Here is a 19,070-nt window from a genome sequence, read left to right as displayed (position 1 = left end):
GAAGTCGGAGACCTGGCTATCTGACATGACTAGCTTTCTCTGGAGAAAATCAAGTTCGCCTTGAGAGGGTCAATGTTAGGGTTCGCCCGGGGGTGGCAACCGTTCGTCGTCTTCTTTGCGGAAAATTAACCGTCAGCAGAAAGGGGGCGGGGGGGGTCAGTTTAGTTTAGAATAGGGGGTTAATAAAGTTGGGACCTGTAAGGGAGGAAGACGGCTTTTGCACTATGTTTATAGATTCATGTACATTGTTTATTTTGTTGTTGTCAAACCAAAAAAGTACCTCAAAAAGATGTTTGTTAAAAAAAATGGCATGGTGATGGATGGGCAATGGCTAAGATTTGAGGAACAAATGTATGCGTTGCAACAGTTGTACATTCCTTTCTGGTGCAAAAAACACAGCAAGACAAGCGGCTGGACCATGGCTTACAAAGAAATTAAGGCTAGTACTAGATCCAAAGAAGGGTCAAATATAATTGCTGGAAAAAGTAGCGAGTCTGACGATTTGCAGCAGTTCAGGATACAGCAAAGGAGTTCAAAGGTTAAGAGGGGAAAAATAGAGTGCAAGGGTAACCTTGCAAGTCACATAAAAGCAGACTGTAAAAGCTTCTATAAGTATATAAAAACAAATGGATTAGTGAAGACAAATGTCGGTCCCTTATAGTCTGAAACAGGAGAATTTATAATAGAGAACAAAGAAATGGCAGAGCAATAAAACAACTACTTTGGTCGGTCTTCACAGAGAAAGACCCAAGTAACTTCCCAGAAATGCAAAGGGACAAAGGGTCTAGTGAGAAGGAGAAATTGAAAGAAATTAGTATCACTCGAAAAATAGTGCTGGAGAAATATAATGGGACTGAAAACTGATAAATCCCCAGAATCTGATACTTAAGGAGGTGGTCGTGGAAATAGTGGATTTGTTGGTTGTCACCTTCCAAAATTCTGTAGATTCTGGAACATTCCTGGCAGATTGTAGGATGGCAAATGTGACCTTGCTATTTAAAAAAGGAGGGAGGGAGAAAATAGGGAATTACGGACCGATTTGCCCAACATAGTAGCAGGAAAGATGTTAGAGTCTCTTGTAAAGAATGTGATAACAGGGCACTTACAAAATATCAATAGAATTAGAAAAAAGTCAACCTGGATTTATGAAAGGGAAATCATGTTTAGCAACCTACTGGAGTTTTTTGAGGATATAACTAGTAGGATAGGTAGGGGTGGACCAGTGGATGTGGTGTGTTTGGATTTTCAGAGAATGTTTGATAAGTCCCACAGAAGAGGTTAGTGTGCAAATTTAAAGTTCATGGGATTGGGGGTAATGTGTTGACATAGATTGAAAATTGGTGAGCCAACAGGGAGCATAGAGTAAGAATAAAGGGGTATTTTTGAAGGAGCAGGTGGTGACTAGTGGGGTCCTTCAGGGATCAGTGCTTGGGCCCCAGCTATTCACAATATAGATCAATGATTTGGATGCGGGAACCAAAAGTAATATTTCCAAGTTTGACGATGACACAAAACCTGGTGGGTTTGTGAGTGGTGAAGAGGATATTAAGAGGCTTCAAGGTGATGTAGACAAGTTGAGTGAGTGGGCAAATGCACGGCAGATGAAGTATAATGTGGGCCAGTGTTAAGTTATGCACTTCGGATGGGGAAACAGAATGGCAGAGTGCTATTTAAATGGTGATAGGTTGGGAAATGCTGATGTACAAAGGGACCTAGGTGTGCGAGTACTGCAGTCACTGAAAGCAAGCATGCAGGTACAGCAAGTGATTAGGAAGGCAAATGGTATGTTAGCCTTCACTGCAAGAGGACTTGCATACAGGAGCAAGGATGTCTTACTGCAGCTGTACAGGGCCTTGGTGAGACCACACCTGGAGTTCGGTATGCAGTTTTGGTCTCCTCATCCAAGAAAGGATACACTTACCATAGAGGGAGTGTATCGAAGGTATGCTAGACTGATTCCTGAGATAGCAGGATTGTCGTATGAGGAGCAATTCGGTCAATTGGATTTATATTCACTGAAATTTAGAAGAATGAGAGGGGATCCAATTGAAACGTATACAATCCTGACATGGCTGGGCAGATTGGCTGCAGGGATGTTGTTTGCTGTGACTGGAGGATCTAGAACAGGGAGTCTCAGGATACAGAGTCAGATATTTAGGACTGACATGAGGAGAAAAGTCTTCACTCAGGGGGCGGTGAGCTTATGGAATTCTCTAACGCAGAAGGCCATGGAGGCCACATCACTGAATATATTTGAGAAGGAAGTAGATAGATTTCTAGACTCTAAAGGTTTCAAAATGTATGTTGAGAGCGTGGGAGTATGGTGACTGAAATAGAGGAGCAGCCATGATTATATTGATTGGAGGAAGAGGCTTGATGGGCCGAATGGCCTACTCCTCCTATTTTCTATGTTTCTGTGTAAATTTTACGGCTGTACATGCTGTTGGTAGATGATCCGATAGAGAAGCAAAATAGTGCAGCTGCTGGAAATGCGAAATAAAAAGAGTAAATTCTGAAAACTCTCAACAGGTCAGCAGTATCTGTGAAGGTAGAATACAGAGCTGACCTTTCAGGTTGGTGACCCTTCATCAATTTGAAAAAAAAAAGCCAGTTCAATTGTTTAGATCCAATATTCAACTGTTGCTATTTGGTAAAACGAGCGACAGTGCAAATTTCCAAAATCTCTTTTTATTGATTGATGGGATGAGGATGTCATTGGAAAGTCAGGTATTTATTATCCATCCCTAATTTCCCTCAAGCAGATTATGATGCCAACTGCTTGAATGCAACTGGGGTGTTTGCTCGGCTGTTTCAGAGGGCAGTTAAGAATTGAACGCGTTGCTCTGGGTTTGGAGTCACCTACAAACCTGACTGGGTGAGGATGGTGTATTTCCTTCCCTAAAGGGCGTCAGTGAGTCTGGTCCCAGTAGTTTCCTGGCGACTGTTACCATGGAACCAGAGTTTCAGTCCAGGCCTCTGAATTACTGGATAAAAGCAAATTACTGCGGATGCTGGAATCTGAAACCAAAGAGAAAATGCTGGAAAATCTCTGGCAGCATCTGTAGGGAGAGAAAAGAGCTAACGTTTCAATGACCGTTCAGTTGACTGTTTTGACAAAACGTCATTGGACTCGAAACGTTAGCTCTTTTCTCTCCCTACAGATGCTGCCAGACCTGCTGAGATTTTCCAGCATTTTCTCTTTGGTCTCCGAATTACAAGTCCAGTAAATGAACGACTATGCTGCCATATTCTACCTACATTTTAATTTTTATTTAGTTTTTATTAGCATCACAAGTAGGCTTACATTAACACTGTAATAAAGTTACTGTGAAAATCCCCCAGTCGCCACACTCCGGCGCCTGTTCGGGTACACCGAGGGAGAATTCAGAATGTCTATTTCACCTAACAGCACGTCTTTCGGGACTTGTGGGATGAAACTGGAGCACCCGGAGGAAACCCACGCAGACACGGGGAGAATGTGCAGACTCCACACAGACAGTGCTACCCAAGCCAGGAATCGAACCCGCCTCCCTGGCGCTGTGAAGCAACAGTGCTAACCACTGTGCTACCGTGCCGCATACATACATTTGTATGAAAGAAATGTTTCATTTCAAAAATGAAAAATAATAATAATCACTTATTGTCACAAGTAGGCTTCAATGAAGTTACTGTGAAAAGCCCCTAGTGGCCACATCCCGGCACCTGTTCGGGGAGGCCGGTACAGGAATTGAACCTGTGCTGCTGGCCTTGTTCTGCATTACAAGCCAGCTGTTTAGCCCGCTGTGTTAAACCAGCCCCAGATGGTTTATAGTTATATATCATTTATGTCTTAATATTTATATATTATATCATATTTCTATATTAAAACATTTATATCCTGCCTTTCATGACCTCAAGACATCTCAACGTACTTTACAGCGAATGAAGTACTGTCTGAAACATAGCCACTGTTGGAATATAGAAAATGCAGTAGGCAATTATTAGTAATTGTCAGAGCTTTGGATTGGATTGGATTGGATTTTTTTATTGTCACTTGTACCGAGGTACAGTGCAAAGTATTTTTCTGCGAGCAGCTCAACAGATCATTACGTATGTGGGAAGAAAAGGGAGTAAAAGAAAATACATAATAGGGCAACACAAGGTACACAATGTAACTACATAAACACCAGCATCGGATGAAACATACAGGGTGTAGTGTGAATGAGGTCAGTCCATAAGAGGGTAATTTTGGAGTCTGGTAACAGCGGGGAAGAAGCTGTTTTTGAGTCTGTTCGTGTGTGTTCTCAGACTTTTGTATCTCCTGCCCGATGGAAGAAGTTGGAAGAGTGAGTAAGCCGGGTGGGAGGGGTCTTTGATTATGCTGCCCGCTTTCCCCAGGCAGCGGGAGAAGTAGATGGACTCAATTGATGGGAGGCAGATTCATGTGATGGACTGGGCGGTGTTCACGACTCTCTGAAGTTTCTTGCGGTCCTGGGCCGAGCAGTTGCCATACCAGGCTGTGATGCAGCCTGATAGGATGCTTTCTATGGTGCATCTGTAAAGGTTGGTCAGAGTTAATGTTGACATGCCGAATTTCCTTAGTTTTCTGAGGAAGTATAGGCGCTGTTGTGCTTTCTTGGTGGTAGCATCAACGTGGGTAGACCAGGACAGGTTTTTGGAGATGTGCATCCCTAGGAATTTGAAACTGCTAACCATCTCCACCACGGCCCCATTGATGCTGACAGGGGTGTGTACAGTACTTTGCTTCCTGAAGTCAATGACCAGCTCTTTAGTTTTGCTGGCATTAAGGGAGAGATTGTTGTCGCTGCACCATTCCACTTGGTTCTCTATCTCCCTCCTGTATTCTGACTCGTCATTATTCGCGCTCCGGCCCACTATGGTCATATCGTCAGCAATCTTCGAGATGGAGTTGGAACCAAGTTTTGCCACGCAGTCGTGTGTGTACAGGGAGTAGAGTAGGGGGCTAAGTACACAGCCTTGTGGGGCGCCGGTGTTGAGGACTATTGTGGAGGAGGTGTTGTTGTTCATTCTTACTGATTGTGGTCTGTTGGTCAGAAAATCGAGGATCCAGTTGCAGAGTGGGGAGCCAAGTCCTAGATTTTGGAGCTTTGATATGAGCTTGTCTGGGATTATGGTGTTGAAGGCAGAGCTGTAGTCAATAAATAGGAGTCTGATGTAGGAGTCCTTGTTGTCGAGATGCTCTAGGGATGAGCGTAGGGCCAGGGAAATGGTGTCTGCTGTGGATCGGCTGCGAATTGCAGTGGATCAAGGCGTTCTGTGAGTATGGAGGTGATGCGCTTCATGATCAACCTCTTGAAGGTTGATTGCGACAGAAGTCAGGGCCACCGGACGGTAGTCATTGAGGCACGTGGCGTGTTCTTCTTTGGCACCGGTATGTGCAGGTTAGGTGGATTGGCCATGATAAATTGCCCTCAGTGTCCAAAATTGCCCTTAGTGCTGGGTGGGGTTACTGGGCTATGGGGATAGGGTGGAGGTGTGGACTTGGGTAGGGTGCTCTTTCCAAGAGCCGGTGCAGACTCGATGGGTCGAATGGCCTCCTTCTGCACTGTAAATTCTATGATTCTATGATTCTATGATGGTGGTCTTCTTGAAGCAGGTGGGGACCTCGGAGTAGAGTAGGGACAGATTAAAGATGTCCGTGAACACCTCTGCCAGCTGGTCCGCGCAGGCTCTGAGTGCACAACCAGGGATCCCGTCCGGGCCCGTCGCCTTCCGAGGGTTCACTTTCAGGAAGGCCGATCTGACTTCGGAAGCTGTGCTGGTGGGTATGGGTGAATTATGGGCTGCTGGGGCACCCGACAGCGGATTGTTGGGTACCTGCTCGAACCGAGCATAGAATGTATTGAGTTCATCGGGGAGGGGTGCGCTGCTGCTGGAGATACTGCTCGGCTTTGCTTTGTAGCCCGTTATGTTGTTTAGTCCTTGCAACAACCGCCGAAAGTCTATCTGTGACTCCAGCTTGGTTTGATATTCTCTCTTGGCATCTTGGATGGCTTTGCGGAGGTTGTACCTGGATTTCTTGTAGAGGTCAGGGTCGTCTGACTTGAACGCCTTAGATCTGTCCTTCAGTAGAGAGTCAATCTCACGATTGAGCCATGGTTTCCGGTTGGCGAACGTACACACCGCTTTCTTTGGCACTCAGTCATCCACACATTTGCTGACGAAGTCTGTGACGGTGGTGGCATACTCATATAAGTTGGTCGCTGAGTTCTTAAATATGGACCAGTCCACTGCCTCTAAGCATGTAAGAGCTCTTCTGTTTCCTCGGACCAGCACTGCACGACCTTCTTATCTGGATTCTTCTGCTTGAGTTTCTGCTTGTATGCCGGGAGAAGGAGCACCGTCTTATGGTCGGATTTCCCAAAGTGCGGTCGGGGGATGGAACGGTAGGCGCCCTTGATTTTTGAGTAGCAGTGGTCAAGAGTGTTGTCACCCCTGGTGGGACAGGAGATGTGCTGGTGGAATTTTGGCAGTACACTCTTGAGGTTGGCCTTGTTGAAGTCTCCAGCCATGATGAAGAAGGCCTCCGGATATTCTGTTTCGTAGTTGTTTATAACTGTGTACAGTTCGTTTAGCACCTTCCTCACTTCTGCCTGGAGTGGGACGTAGACTGCTGTGATAATAGCTGAAGTGAACTCACGTGGAAGATAGTATGGGCGGTGATGCGACCATCAATTCAGTCGAAGACACGTGGAGAAGTAAACCGTGGTTTTAATCAGCTTAGAACTGAGCCTGCCTGTGACCGGTACAACATTGAAGGCGGCCCCGCAGGTCAGCAGCTCTTATACTTCCTGTAAAGGGGGTGGAGCCATGGGCGGAGCCCGTACATGCCCCAACATATCCCCTGTGGGTGAAGCCACACAATGGCCCATAGGTAGAGCCCACAGGGTTAATAACATAACACAGTGCACTGGTGAATTATCAATAATTATACATTCACCACAGGCGGCACTTCACGGTCAGGTATTCCAGGTCCAGGGAGCAATAGGTGGCCAGGGTCGCCACATCCCAGCACCAGGAGGAGTTGATGAGGAGGCACACCCCTCCACCCTTTGCTTTGCCTGATGACGTGGTCCGCCCGTTAACTTTGTGCACTATTGCAGTGTCTAAATCCAATTTTATGGTTACACAGCCCTGTGTAACATGCTTTGTAAGAAAAGAAAGATTATTTGAATATGTATCCTCTATAAAACTGGAGTGCGAACTAACCTTCCGTCCCATTATTATGTAAGTTGTTTCATAATCTCACTGTACAGATCTGAAGCTCACCAAAACAGACTTGCCAATTGCTTATAATATTTTCATTCCATTTGTCTGACTTGTGAATTAAGCTGTTAAGCTGTTGTGCTTTAAAAGCGGAAGAGATTGCAGCCTCTGTGTCTGACCTTGCGAGTCTTCTGGAATCTTTGAATGAAAGAACGCTATCTGTTTAATACCATCGTCACTGTTTCCATCAGTGTCTGCTGCTGCTTACAGTGAGAGACCCTCTCAAGGTTAGGCTCAATGACACTCAGTGCGGTAGAGTTGGATCCAGCCTTTGAAGTGAATGTATTATTAATGTCCCTTTATGAGACTGGTGCCATTTCCTTGATGCTGATTTCCAGAAAGTTCTGCGTAATGATTATACCGTCTTCTTAACAGGGCGAAAAATACTTTTTTAAAAACTTCAAGTGATGGAAGTCCAAACTAAAAAAAATAAAATGTTTGAAATTCAAAGCAGCTCTTTCAGAAAAGAAACTAAATATTTTAATTCATAAAATCATCTTTCACAACCTCGATGTCCCAGGACTCATTAGAGTTTTAGACACTATTGCATGTAGGGAACATGGCAGCTAATTTACACACAGCAAGCTCCCTCAGACAGCGATGAGATAATGACAAAGTATTATTTTACGTAGGCACTGTCATGATATTTAGGTAAACATCATGGTGCAAACAGACATACATACTGATGGACAGATCAACGGACCAATCAACACACACACAACACCACAGCCAATCACAGGCAAGAGCATACACACTACAAAACAGGGAACACGACACTTCCCGTTGATTCCAGCAGGAGACAGCTCAGGGCACAGAGCTCACAGCAAGCCACTCAGATATCCACCATGTGCTGAGTGCCACTCCAAGATAGTGTTAGGAATAGGTCCACAGATTCAAGGGTTATGATCGAACCTCAGTAACCGGTTTACCACTGTAAATATATGTTTGTAATAAAACTGAGTTGTACCATTCACAACCGTGTTGGTTCGTCTGTGTAGCAGAGCATCCAACACATCATAGTACCAGGATTGGAACCCGGTAACTGTGGGACCTACCTACGAATCCTCAGGAATCTGCCATCCTGCGCCATGGACACCGTCAGCACACCGCAGCCGCTACAAGTCGCTGGAAACAGATAGCGTTCTTTCATTCAATTGGAACCTGTTCAAACAGCGCTTCCAGCTCTTCCTGGAAGCCAACGAGAAGGAGAGCGCTTCGGACACCAGAAAGATCGCCATCCTCCTCTCCACGGCAGGTCAACATGCCATCCATGCCTACAACTCCCTGGTGTTCGCAGAAGGTGAGGACAAGACCAAGTACAAGACGGTCCTTCTCAAACTCGACCAACACTTCAACGTCGAGGTCAACGAGAGTTTCGAGAGGTATCTCTTCCAGCAGCGCCTGCAGGGTAAGGATGAGCCCTTTCAATCCTTCCTTACACACCTCCGTATCCTCGCGCAGTCCTGCGGTTACAACACCACCTCCGATCCAATGATTCGGGACCAGATTGTTTTTGGGGTTACCTCGGGCACCCTACGCCAGCAGCTCCCAAAAATAAAAGGCCTCACCCTAGCCTCCGCAATCGAAGCCTGTGTCCTGCATGAAAACGCGACTAGCCGCTACTCCCAATTTCAAGTGGCCAAATCGGCGCGGCAGGGGTCCAACGCGGCCGGATCGGCGAGGCAGGTGTCCTACGAGACCGAACGAGTCCAGGCGATCGAGTTCCTCCCGGCCCGTGGCCCCGACGAGGGGGGCCATTTTGCGCGCTTTCCGAGGCCTCCCGCGTTTGTGCACGCCAAAAAAGACGTCGACACAGTGGGACATGATGCGCAGGCGCGCTCGACGCAAGACCGAACTGCACATGCGCGATAGCGCAACGAACGCCAGGACGTCACAACGTGCGGCAACTGCGGAGCCGCACATTTAAAGCGGCAATGTCCGGCAAGAAACCGACAATGTCTCCGCTGTGGCAAGATGGGCCACTACGCTGCCTGCTGTCGAGCAGCTCAACCTGCCAATATTCCCCAATTCCGACAACCTCGCAGCGACGTGCGGACCATTCAGCCTCCTTACTACGAGTCGTGCCCAGACGATATCCAGACCAGTGACACAGACGACCAGGACGCCTTCCGTGTTGCGGTCATTGATGGGAACCGGATGTCTCCAGCCAGGACCCACCAGCCGTTGCAAGTGAACACTGTCAATCCGGGTGATGAATGGTGTGCCACCCTAACGGTCAACCGATCAACGATAACATTCCGTCTGGACACTGGCGCCTCCGCCAACCTCATAGCATGGTCAGCCTTCTACGCCATGAAGGTCAGACCACCAATTCGGCCATCCCGTTGCAAGATGGTCGACTACAATGGAAACGTTATCCCGGCTATGGGATCCTGCCAGCTCCAGGTGACACACAACACACACACGGCCGCACTCTCATTCAAAATAGTCGGGTCATCAAAGGACTCCCTGCTAGGTGCACAGGCGTGCAAGGTTCTCCACCTCGTGCAACGGGTCCACACTTTGTCTCCAGAAGGCACATCTGACTTCCTGGATGCAGAATTCAGGGCACAGCTCCAATCGCTCCTCGCCCACAACCAGGAGGCATTCGAGGGCATGGGAACACTGCCCTACACCTACAGAATACGGCTCAAACCGGACGCCACCCTGGTCATTCACGCAACTCGCAGGGTCCCAGCACCACTCAAAGACCGCCTCAAGCAGCAGCTGCAGGATCTCCAGAACCAAGGGGTGCTATCCCGGGTCACGGAGCCCACGCCATGGGTCAGCTCCATGGTGTGTGTTAAGAAGCCCTCCCGCGAGCTCCGGATCTGCATTGATCCAAAAGAGCTCAACAACAACATAATGAGGGAACACTACCGCATACCCAAACGGGAAGAGATCACGAGCGAAATGGCCCAGGCTAAAATCTTCACAAAACTGGATGCATCGAAGGGTTTTTGGCAGATCCAACTGGATCTGTCCAGCCGAAAGCTGTGCACCTTCAACACCCTTTTCGGTAGGTTCTGCTATAACAGAATGCCATTTGGCATCATCTAGGTATCCGAGGTCTTTCACAGGATCATGGAACAGATGATGGAGGGCATCGAAGTGGTGCACGTCTACGTGTATGACGTCATCATCTGGTCCACCACACCACAGGAGCACATCAATCGTCTCCAGCGTGTCTTTGCGCGCATACGGGAAAACGGCCTGCGCCTCAACCGAGCCAAGTGTTCTTTCGGGACCACATATCCCGGTCAGGGGTCCGTCCGGATGCAGGCAAGGTGAGCGCCATTACAGCCATGCCGCAGCCGGCAGACAAGAAAGCAGTACTACGCTTCCTAGGCATGGTCAACTTCCTGGGGAAGTTCATTCCCAACCTTGCCTCCCACACGACGGCTCTGCGCCACCTAGTCAAGAAGTCCACGGAGTTCCAGTGGCTGCCCGCACACCAGAAGGAATGGGGAGCTCAAAATTAAGCTCACCACAGCCCCGGTATTGGCGTTTTTCGACACATCTCGTGACACTAAAATTTCGACTGATGCCAGCCAGTCCGGCATTGGGCGCTACTCCTACAGCGGGATGACACTGCATCATGGGCCCCGGTCGCCGATGCCTCGCGGGCCATGACCCCCACAGAACAGCGCTAGGCGCAGATCGAAAAGGAGTGCCTGGGTTTGCTAACCGGAATAGACAAGTTCCATGACTATGTGTATGGTCTCCCCTTGCTTACCGTTGAGACTGACCATCGCCCCCTGGTCAGCATCATACATAAGGACCTGAACGAAATGACCCCTTGTCTCCAGCGCATCCTACTTAAACTCAGGAAGTATGACTTCCAACTGGTCTACACCCCGGGAAAGGACCTTATCATTGCTGATGCCCTATCTAGAGAAGTGAGCACACCGCCTGATTCGGAGGGGTTCGTCTGTCAGGTCGAAGCGCAGGTGGCCTTCACATCGACCAATCTGCCAGCTGACGACTCCAGTCTGACCTGTATTCGCCGGGAGACTGCGGCTGACCCCCTTCTACAATGGGTGACGCGCCACATGACGGGAGGGTGGCTCAAAGGACAGTGCCCGCAGTTCTACAATGTCCGAGACGACTTGGCCGTCATTGATGGTGTCCTCCTAAAGCTGGACCGGATTGTGATTCCGCACAGCATGCACAAGCTGGTCCTCGACCAACTACACAAAGGCCACCTGGGGGTCGAGAAGTGCAGACGGAGGGCCCGAGAGGCGGTATACTGGCCGGGCATCAGTGATGACATTGCCAATATGGTGCTCAACTGCCCCACCTGCCAAAGGTTTCAACCGGCGCAACCTCCTGAGACGCTTCAGCCCCATGAGCTGATGACGTTCCCCTGGGCGAAGGTGGGTGTGGACCTTTTTCACGCGCTCGGCAGGGACTATGTAATCGTCATTGATTACTTTTCAAACTATCCAGAGGTCATACGCCTGCACGATTTGACACCGTCCGCTGTCATAAGGGCCTGCAAAGACACCTTCGCTCGCCACGGCATTCCGATTACTGTCATGTCGGACAATGGGCCCTGTTTTGCCAGCCAGGAATGGTCATCGTTTGCTGCTTCGTATGGCTTCACACACGTGACGTCCAGCCCTCTGCATCCCCAGTCCAATGGAAAGGCGGAGAAGGGCATTCACATCGTCAAGCGGCTCCTCTGCAAGGCTGCCGCTGCCGGATCGGATTTCTGCCTAGCCCTGATGGCCTATCGCTCGGCCCCACTAGCCACTGGCCTCTCACCAGCCCAGCTGTTGATGGGTCGCGCCCTCAGGACCACTATGCCATCTATTCTGGTACCCACAACCAACCATGCTCCGGTACTACACAGAATGCAACAGCAGCGCGTTCGCCAGAAGATGGCATACCCTATGCTCTATCTCCCCCACCCCGCACTATCCCTTTCCATATCCTCGAACTTGTCTGATCTAATTCTAACCTCAACTCCACATTCCTGCCTACCCCTGACCAAGATTAAGAATCTATCTTCCTCTTCCTTAAAGATATTGGAAGACTTCCACTGACTTTTAAGGAAGAGAGTTCCTCAGACTCTCAACCCTCTGAGAGGGAAAATTCTCCTCATCTCTGTCTTAAATGGGTGATCCCTTATTTTTAAACGTGGCCCCTAGTTCTAGATTCTTTTAGAAGAGGAAGCATCCTCTCCACATCCACCCTGTCAATACCCCTCAAGATCTTACATATTTCAATCAATTTGCCTCTTACTCTTCTAAACTCCAGTGGATACAAGCCGAGCCTGTCCAATCTTTTCCTGCTTATTCCTGATACTAGTCTGGTAAACCTTCCCTGAACTGTTTCTAAAGAAGCTACATTCTTCCTTAAATCAGGTGACCAATACTGTACACAGTACTCTAGATATCGTGACACCAGTGCCTTTTATAACTGAAACATTGACTCCTTACTTTAGTATTCAATCCTTCTCCCAATTTGGTCAGAAATATTTCATAAGTAGTGGTTAGCACTGCTGCCTCACAGTGCCGAGGACCAGGTTCGATCCCGGCCCCGGATTACTGTCTGTGTAGAGTTTACACATTCTCCCCGTGTCTGCGTGGGTCTCATCCCCATAACCCAAAGATGTGCAGGGTAGGTGGACTGGCCACGCTAAACTGCCCCTTAATTAAAAAAAACATTTCATTCAAAGTTGGACCAGGGTTTTCCCCGAAGCACTAATCGATCTTTTCTTCATATGCTGAAGGGTTAGTTCTGGATTTCCAGCATCTTCTGTTTATTGATACAATCTGAAACCCTGCTCTTGCTGGGAACCACTCCAAATTCCTAATCATCTGGGTACATATCAGGCTCTTCACTCTTTGCAGTCTCAGCTGTTTCAGGATCTGTTTCAGGATATTGCACTAAAATGTGTTAATTCCAGTGGGCTTTGCAGTGGTTTTCAGGCTGAGCTCCCACAACAAAGATTGCAAAGGATTCAAAATCATCCCTGGATCTGCAGCCTTTGTGTTTGTGAAGGGCGCACTGATTTCCTCTCTGAGGCTCATTGGTCTTTGGAATTCCCTTTCGCAGACAGTGGAGGTTGCGTCATTGAATATATCCCAGGTTTTTGATCGACAAGAGAGTCAACGGTTATGGAGGAGGGTGAGGGACTGAGACCACAACCCCATCAACCACGATCTTCTTGAATGGCAGAGCAGGTTTGATGGGCCGAATGGCCTACTCCTGCTCCTAATACTCACAATGTTATGATCTTGTGGCACTATATCAAAGAAGAGACGGGGAGCTTTTCCCCAGTGCCCTGGTCAGCATTTATCCCTCAATCACCATCATCAAAACAGATTATCAGGTCCTTGTCACTTTGCTGTTTGAGGGCACTTGCTGTTCGAAAATTAGTTGCTGAGGTTCTTATGTTCAGAGTGACGACGCTGCCAAAATATTTTGTTGGTTGCAAAGTGTTTTGGGACATCCTCGGCGGAATTCTCCAGTCCGCCAGCCACGTTTTCCTGCGCGCGTGTCCTTGCCGGCAGCGGGATTCTCCGTTCCCACCACCTTCCAATGGGATTTTCCATTTGTGGCCACCCAATGCTGCCGGGAAACCCGCGGGCGTGCATGCGCTGCCGGTGCAACGGAGAATCCCGCCGGCGGAGAATCCAGTCCCCGGTGTTTGTTCAAGCTGCTATATTAATGCAAATCCTTCTTTCTACTACTGCTTATCAAAACAATTTATGTGAGCTGACTGTTCCTCACTCGGTGGTGGTAGGGGGGGGGGGGGGGTGGGGGAGTACACTCACCGTATTACTCGCTGATATTGAACTTTTGGACTTCTGTGTTGAATATTATCTAATTAGACTCAAATTACTAGACAGTGCAATTCATTTTACTGATTAATTTCAGCAATCAGTCGTGTGTGACTCATCAAATTGTGATTTGTGTTTGAACTTCCTTCAATCTTGGCGAACTAACTTCAAATTATTTTTGCTTCTTATTTTAGCTACTTGGAATAAAACTAGATTAGCAATTGTAATGCACAGATCACGAATGAATAAACATTAGCCAGGGGGCATTTTCCGAGTCCTGTGTAATATCTGTTGTTCAAAAGTGATTTTTTTTGTTCATTCTGGGATGCGGTTGTCACTAGTTGGGCCAGCATTTATTGCCCATCCCTAATTGCTAGGCCATTTCACAGGGCATTTAAGAGTCAACCACATTGCTGTGGAGTCACATGTAGGCCCGACAGGGTAAGGGCAGCAGATTTCCTTTCCTTAAGAACAATAGTGAACCAGATGGGTTTTTATGACATTCAACAATGGTTTCATCGTTTTTGTTTGACTTATAATTCCAGAGTTTTTATATTGAATTCAAATTTCACCATCTGCTGCGGTGGATTTGAACCCAGAGCCCAAAGTCCAGCACATTAACCTGGTCTCTGGTTTAGTAACCCAGTAACAATGCCACTGTATCACCTTGGACAATATAAAATGATGAATGATATCAAAGTTAATAATGATGCTAATATATGTGGACAATGTGGAGGAAAGAGTGCATTCAAAGGAATTTGGACAATGTTATCAGATGGACTTAAGGAAGTAAATCTTAATGTGGGGAACTATGATATGTGTGTTGTTATATGTTGTGTACACATTGATGTAGAACATGACAACAGACAAATGCTCATCAAACCATTTATATAATAATAATCTTTATTGTCACAACTAGGCTTACATTGCAATGAAGTTACTGTAAAAAGCCCCTAGTCGCCACACTCCAGCGCCTCATTGCATCTTTAATGTCATAAAATGTCTTGAGTTTTGGAATAAAGCATCTCAAGTTATTTGATTACAACCCAAAAGGAATTATTGGTTAAGGCTGCACTCGGAATATTTAGCGTTGGAGAGGGTTCAGAACTGGATGCATCTTCTCAGCTTAGTGTGAAGAACCGGGAGGGAGTTAGCCTTTGCCAAACCTGATCCGGGAGTGGCGTCATCGGCATTCTTCCACCCGCGTGAGATGATGGACATGCAGCAAATCAAATTGCTTGGTAAAGGGGTAGCTTGACATGGTGCATTTTTGCTGACGGCTGAAGAGACCATTCCACATGATGCAGGTTCTGGCACAGGTGTTGCATGTGAAGTGGTGATCGGGTGTCGTTGGGGCTTGTTGTTTTTGGTGTTGCCTCCCGTTGCCAAGTTGCTGTAGCCAGTCGACATCATGGTGGCACTTGCAAGGTACCTGGATTCGGAATGAGTCCTGTTCTGAGTCTCAACGTTACTTGCCTCCAGTCAACACAAATTTCAATAACATTTAAAAAAAATAAAAAATTAATGTAATAATTTTCACTGCCATGAACATATTTATTAGAAAACCATGGGCACACTAATAAGGTCATTTTAATCAACAAGCCATGGGTTCTGGTACAAATCTAAATATGGTGCCCTTTTATATCTAAAGACTGAAGTGATTAAACTGTGAAAGTATTTAGCAATTCTTAAGGTTATAGTGTATTAAAACTGGTTTTATTTTACTCTCAATGAGACATATGTGGCCTGGTTCCAAGTATTTCAATAGTTGTCATGTGTAGCAACATGGTAAATGTGATCTTTTAGATTTCCTCAGCTTAATGTTTCCTCTGACTGACTTTGCACAAAACTCTGGGACGTTCCTAACTCCTCCCATGTGTTTGGTGTGAAGTTTTACTTTGTGATATTGCGAGGATTTCTCAGTTTCATCACTTTTCCCCCCCTGATTTGCAATGATTTGTTTGCTCCATACAAATGGAGAGATGGTAGCGAAGTGACTCGCTTAAACTTTGTAACATTGTTGTGGTGATCTTTGTGAGGTTGACTTCAGGGTGGAAAGTGTAGTGATCACAAAGACACTTGAAGTTCTTTTCATGAACTAAACTAATTTTATTCACACTACTTGATTTAGAGTTCGACACTTATTCCTTTGGTAAACAAATATATTATTAAACTACTCTCACTAACACTATCTCTATATTCTAACTACAATTATATTCTATCTTACGAGCTCTACAATGCACTCTACTCCAGTCTCCTACCCTCTCCAGCTCACTCTCCCAGAAATCCAAGAGTCAGTGCAATTTATAGCGCTGTCCCTTAGCTCCCTCTGCTGGCTGGTTTTAATATATCATTAACTCTTTACATGCTGTACATTTGTATAATGTCACAATTGTGTGCCAAAGAGTGTCTGCATCAAAAACCATACCATGATGTTTCTCTGGTTGAGCCCACTCACCACTTACTTAGGCCATCCCAACACTCCTCAAGATCTCTCTGCTCATTCCTTTGCTCTGCCTTGTGCACCATGCAGTTGAGGTAAGCAACAAGTAAAGCTTGGATATTGGGGAGTGAGTATCCAGTGGTTTCTCTGTTACAGTATATCTTTTTGTCAGTCATATGTCAATTGACTTACATCTCTTGATCGTCAGGGGCTATTAACTTTTTCCTGACACTGCAAGGGGTTATAATGAGGTCAATACCGTGAATAAAATCCAGATTGCTAAATTTTATGCTTTCTTCACAGTTATTTCAGCCAATACAGCGCTTCTTTCGCTAATCTTTGGTAGCAGGGCTTCTCCGTCAACCAAAGAAAAGTCAAAGTTCTTCTTTCTTCTTCTCCATGTCCTCACTTTGCTCCCTTTGATCCCTTCAAATGAAAGTAAGGCCTTTGACAAGGTCCCTCATGGTAGACTAGTACAAAAGGTGAAGTCACACGGGATCAGGGGTGAACTGGCAAGGTGGATACAGAACTGGCTAGGCCATAGAAGGCAGAGGGTAGCAATGGAGGGATGCTTTTCTAATTGGAGGGCTGTGACCAGTGGTGTTCCACAGGGATCAGTGCTGGGACCTTTGCTCTTTGTAGTATATATAAATGATTTGGAGGAAAATGTAACTGGTCTGATTAGTAAGTTTGCAGACGACACAAAGGTTGGTGGAATTGCGGATAGCGATGAGGACTGTCTGAGGATACAGCAGGATTTAGATTGTCTGGAGACTTGGGCGGAGAGATGGCAGATGGAGTTTAATCCGGACAAATGTGAGGTAATGCATTTTGGAAGGGCTAATGCAGGTAGGGAATATACAGTGAATGGTAGAACCCTCAAGAGTATTGAAAGTCAAAGAGATCTAGGAGTACAGGTCCACAGGTCATTGAAAGGGGCAACACAGGTGGAGAAGGTAGTCAAGAAGGCATACGGCATGCTTGCCTTCATTGGCCGGGGCATTGAGTATAAGAATTGGCAAGTCATGTTGCAGCTGTATAGAACCTTAGTTAGGCCACACTTGGAGTATAGTGTTCAATTCTGGTCGCCACACTACCAGAAGGATGTGGAGGCTTTAGAGAGGGTGCAGAAGAGATTTACCAGAATGTTGCCTGGTATGGAGGGCATTAGCTATGAGGAGCGATTGAATAAACTCGGTTTGTTCTCACTGGAACGAAGGAGGTTGAGGGGCGACCTGATAGAGGTGTACAAAATTATGAGGGGCATAGACAGAGTGGATAGTCAGAGGCTTTTCCCCAGGGTAGAGGGGTCAATTACTAGGGGGCATAGGTTTAAGGTGAGAGGGGCAAGGTTTAGAGTAGATGTACGAGGCAAGTTTTTTACGCAGAGGGTAGTGGGTGCCTGGAACTCACTACCGGAGGAGGTAGTGGAAGCAGGGACGATAGGGACATTTAAGGGGCATCTTGACAAATATATGAATAGGATGGGAATAGAAGGATACGGACCCAGGAAGTGTAGAAGATTGTAGTTTAGTCGGGCAGTATGGTCGGCACGGGCTTGGAGGGCCGAAGGGCCTGTTCCTGTGCTGTACATTTCTTTGTTCTTTGTTGTTCTTTGAAAGCAGCTCTTTAAATGAGAAAGTTCCATCTGCTTCCAATTTTCCACCCTTGGCCATTCTACCATGTTGCTGGCAGGACTCAAGTGCTTGTCCTCCTTCCCCAGGGCCTGACAGAACTCTCAACCCCTAAAAGCAAGGCCCCTGATTTACGTGAACTCTTGGTGCTGACAGTCCAAACCATTGCTGTCTTCTGGCAGCAGCGCAAGCTTCCTAATGTTGAAATCTGAAGCCCAACACCTGTCGTTCCTCAACCTTCAGCATCTGTGCTTTGGTCAGTGGTGCTGCAGGTAAAGTGGAAAACTCCCAAGAGCAGGTGCTCTCTTCGAGTCAGTCCCTACAGCTCAAACCGATAAATATTTTTGCGGTAAAGTGCAGACACAAGGGGTGGAATTCTCCGTTCCAGCGGCTAAGTGCTCGTGCCGACGGAGAATCCATGGGTGGTTCACGACGGGGAAATCGTCGCGAACCCCTCACCGATTCCGCTACCGGTGAGGGGCAAGCACAGGCGCCGCGTGAACAACACGCGGATCGCGCGGAAAACGACTGGAGAATTGGCGGCACATGCGCAGGGCTGACGGCCTGCACCAGTTGCGCTGTGAAAAATGGCGTCGGCCATGCTGGAACCCTAACCCTAACCCATCCACCCCAACCCCACAGCCCACCCACTGTTCAATCTCCACCACTCCCCCCAGCCCTTGCAGAAGGCCCTTCCCCGGCCAGCAGGATGGATTCCGGACGGGTGCGGAGGCACTGACCACTGTCTGCAACTGGTATGCTGGGTTCCCGCCCGTTGGGACCACATGTGGCCCGCGCCGCCGGGAACTCGGCCCATTGGGGGCGGAGCATCGCCGGTGGGCTGGCTAATGCCCAGCCAAAGGCGTTGCAACTACGCGCGGTGCGCGGCCCAATGATGGCGACTTGGAGAGGGCA

This window comes from Scyliorhinus torazame, chromosome 12 (assembly GCF_047496885.1).
Source record: "Scyliorhinus torazame isolate Kashiwa2021f chromosome 12, sScyTor2.1, whole genome shotgun sequence".
NCBI lineage: Eukaryota > Metazoa > Chordata > Chondrichthyes > Carcharhiniformes > Scyliorhinidae > Scyliorhinus > Scyliorhinus torazame.
This window is presented reverse-complemented; position numbering follows the sequence as displayed.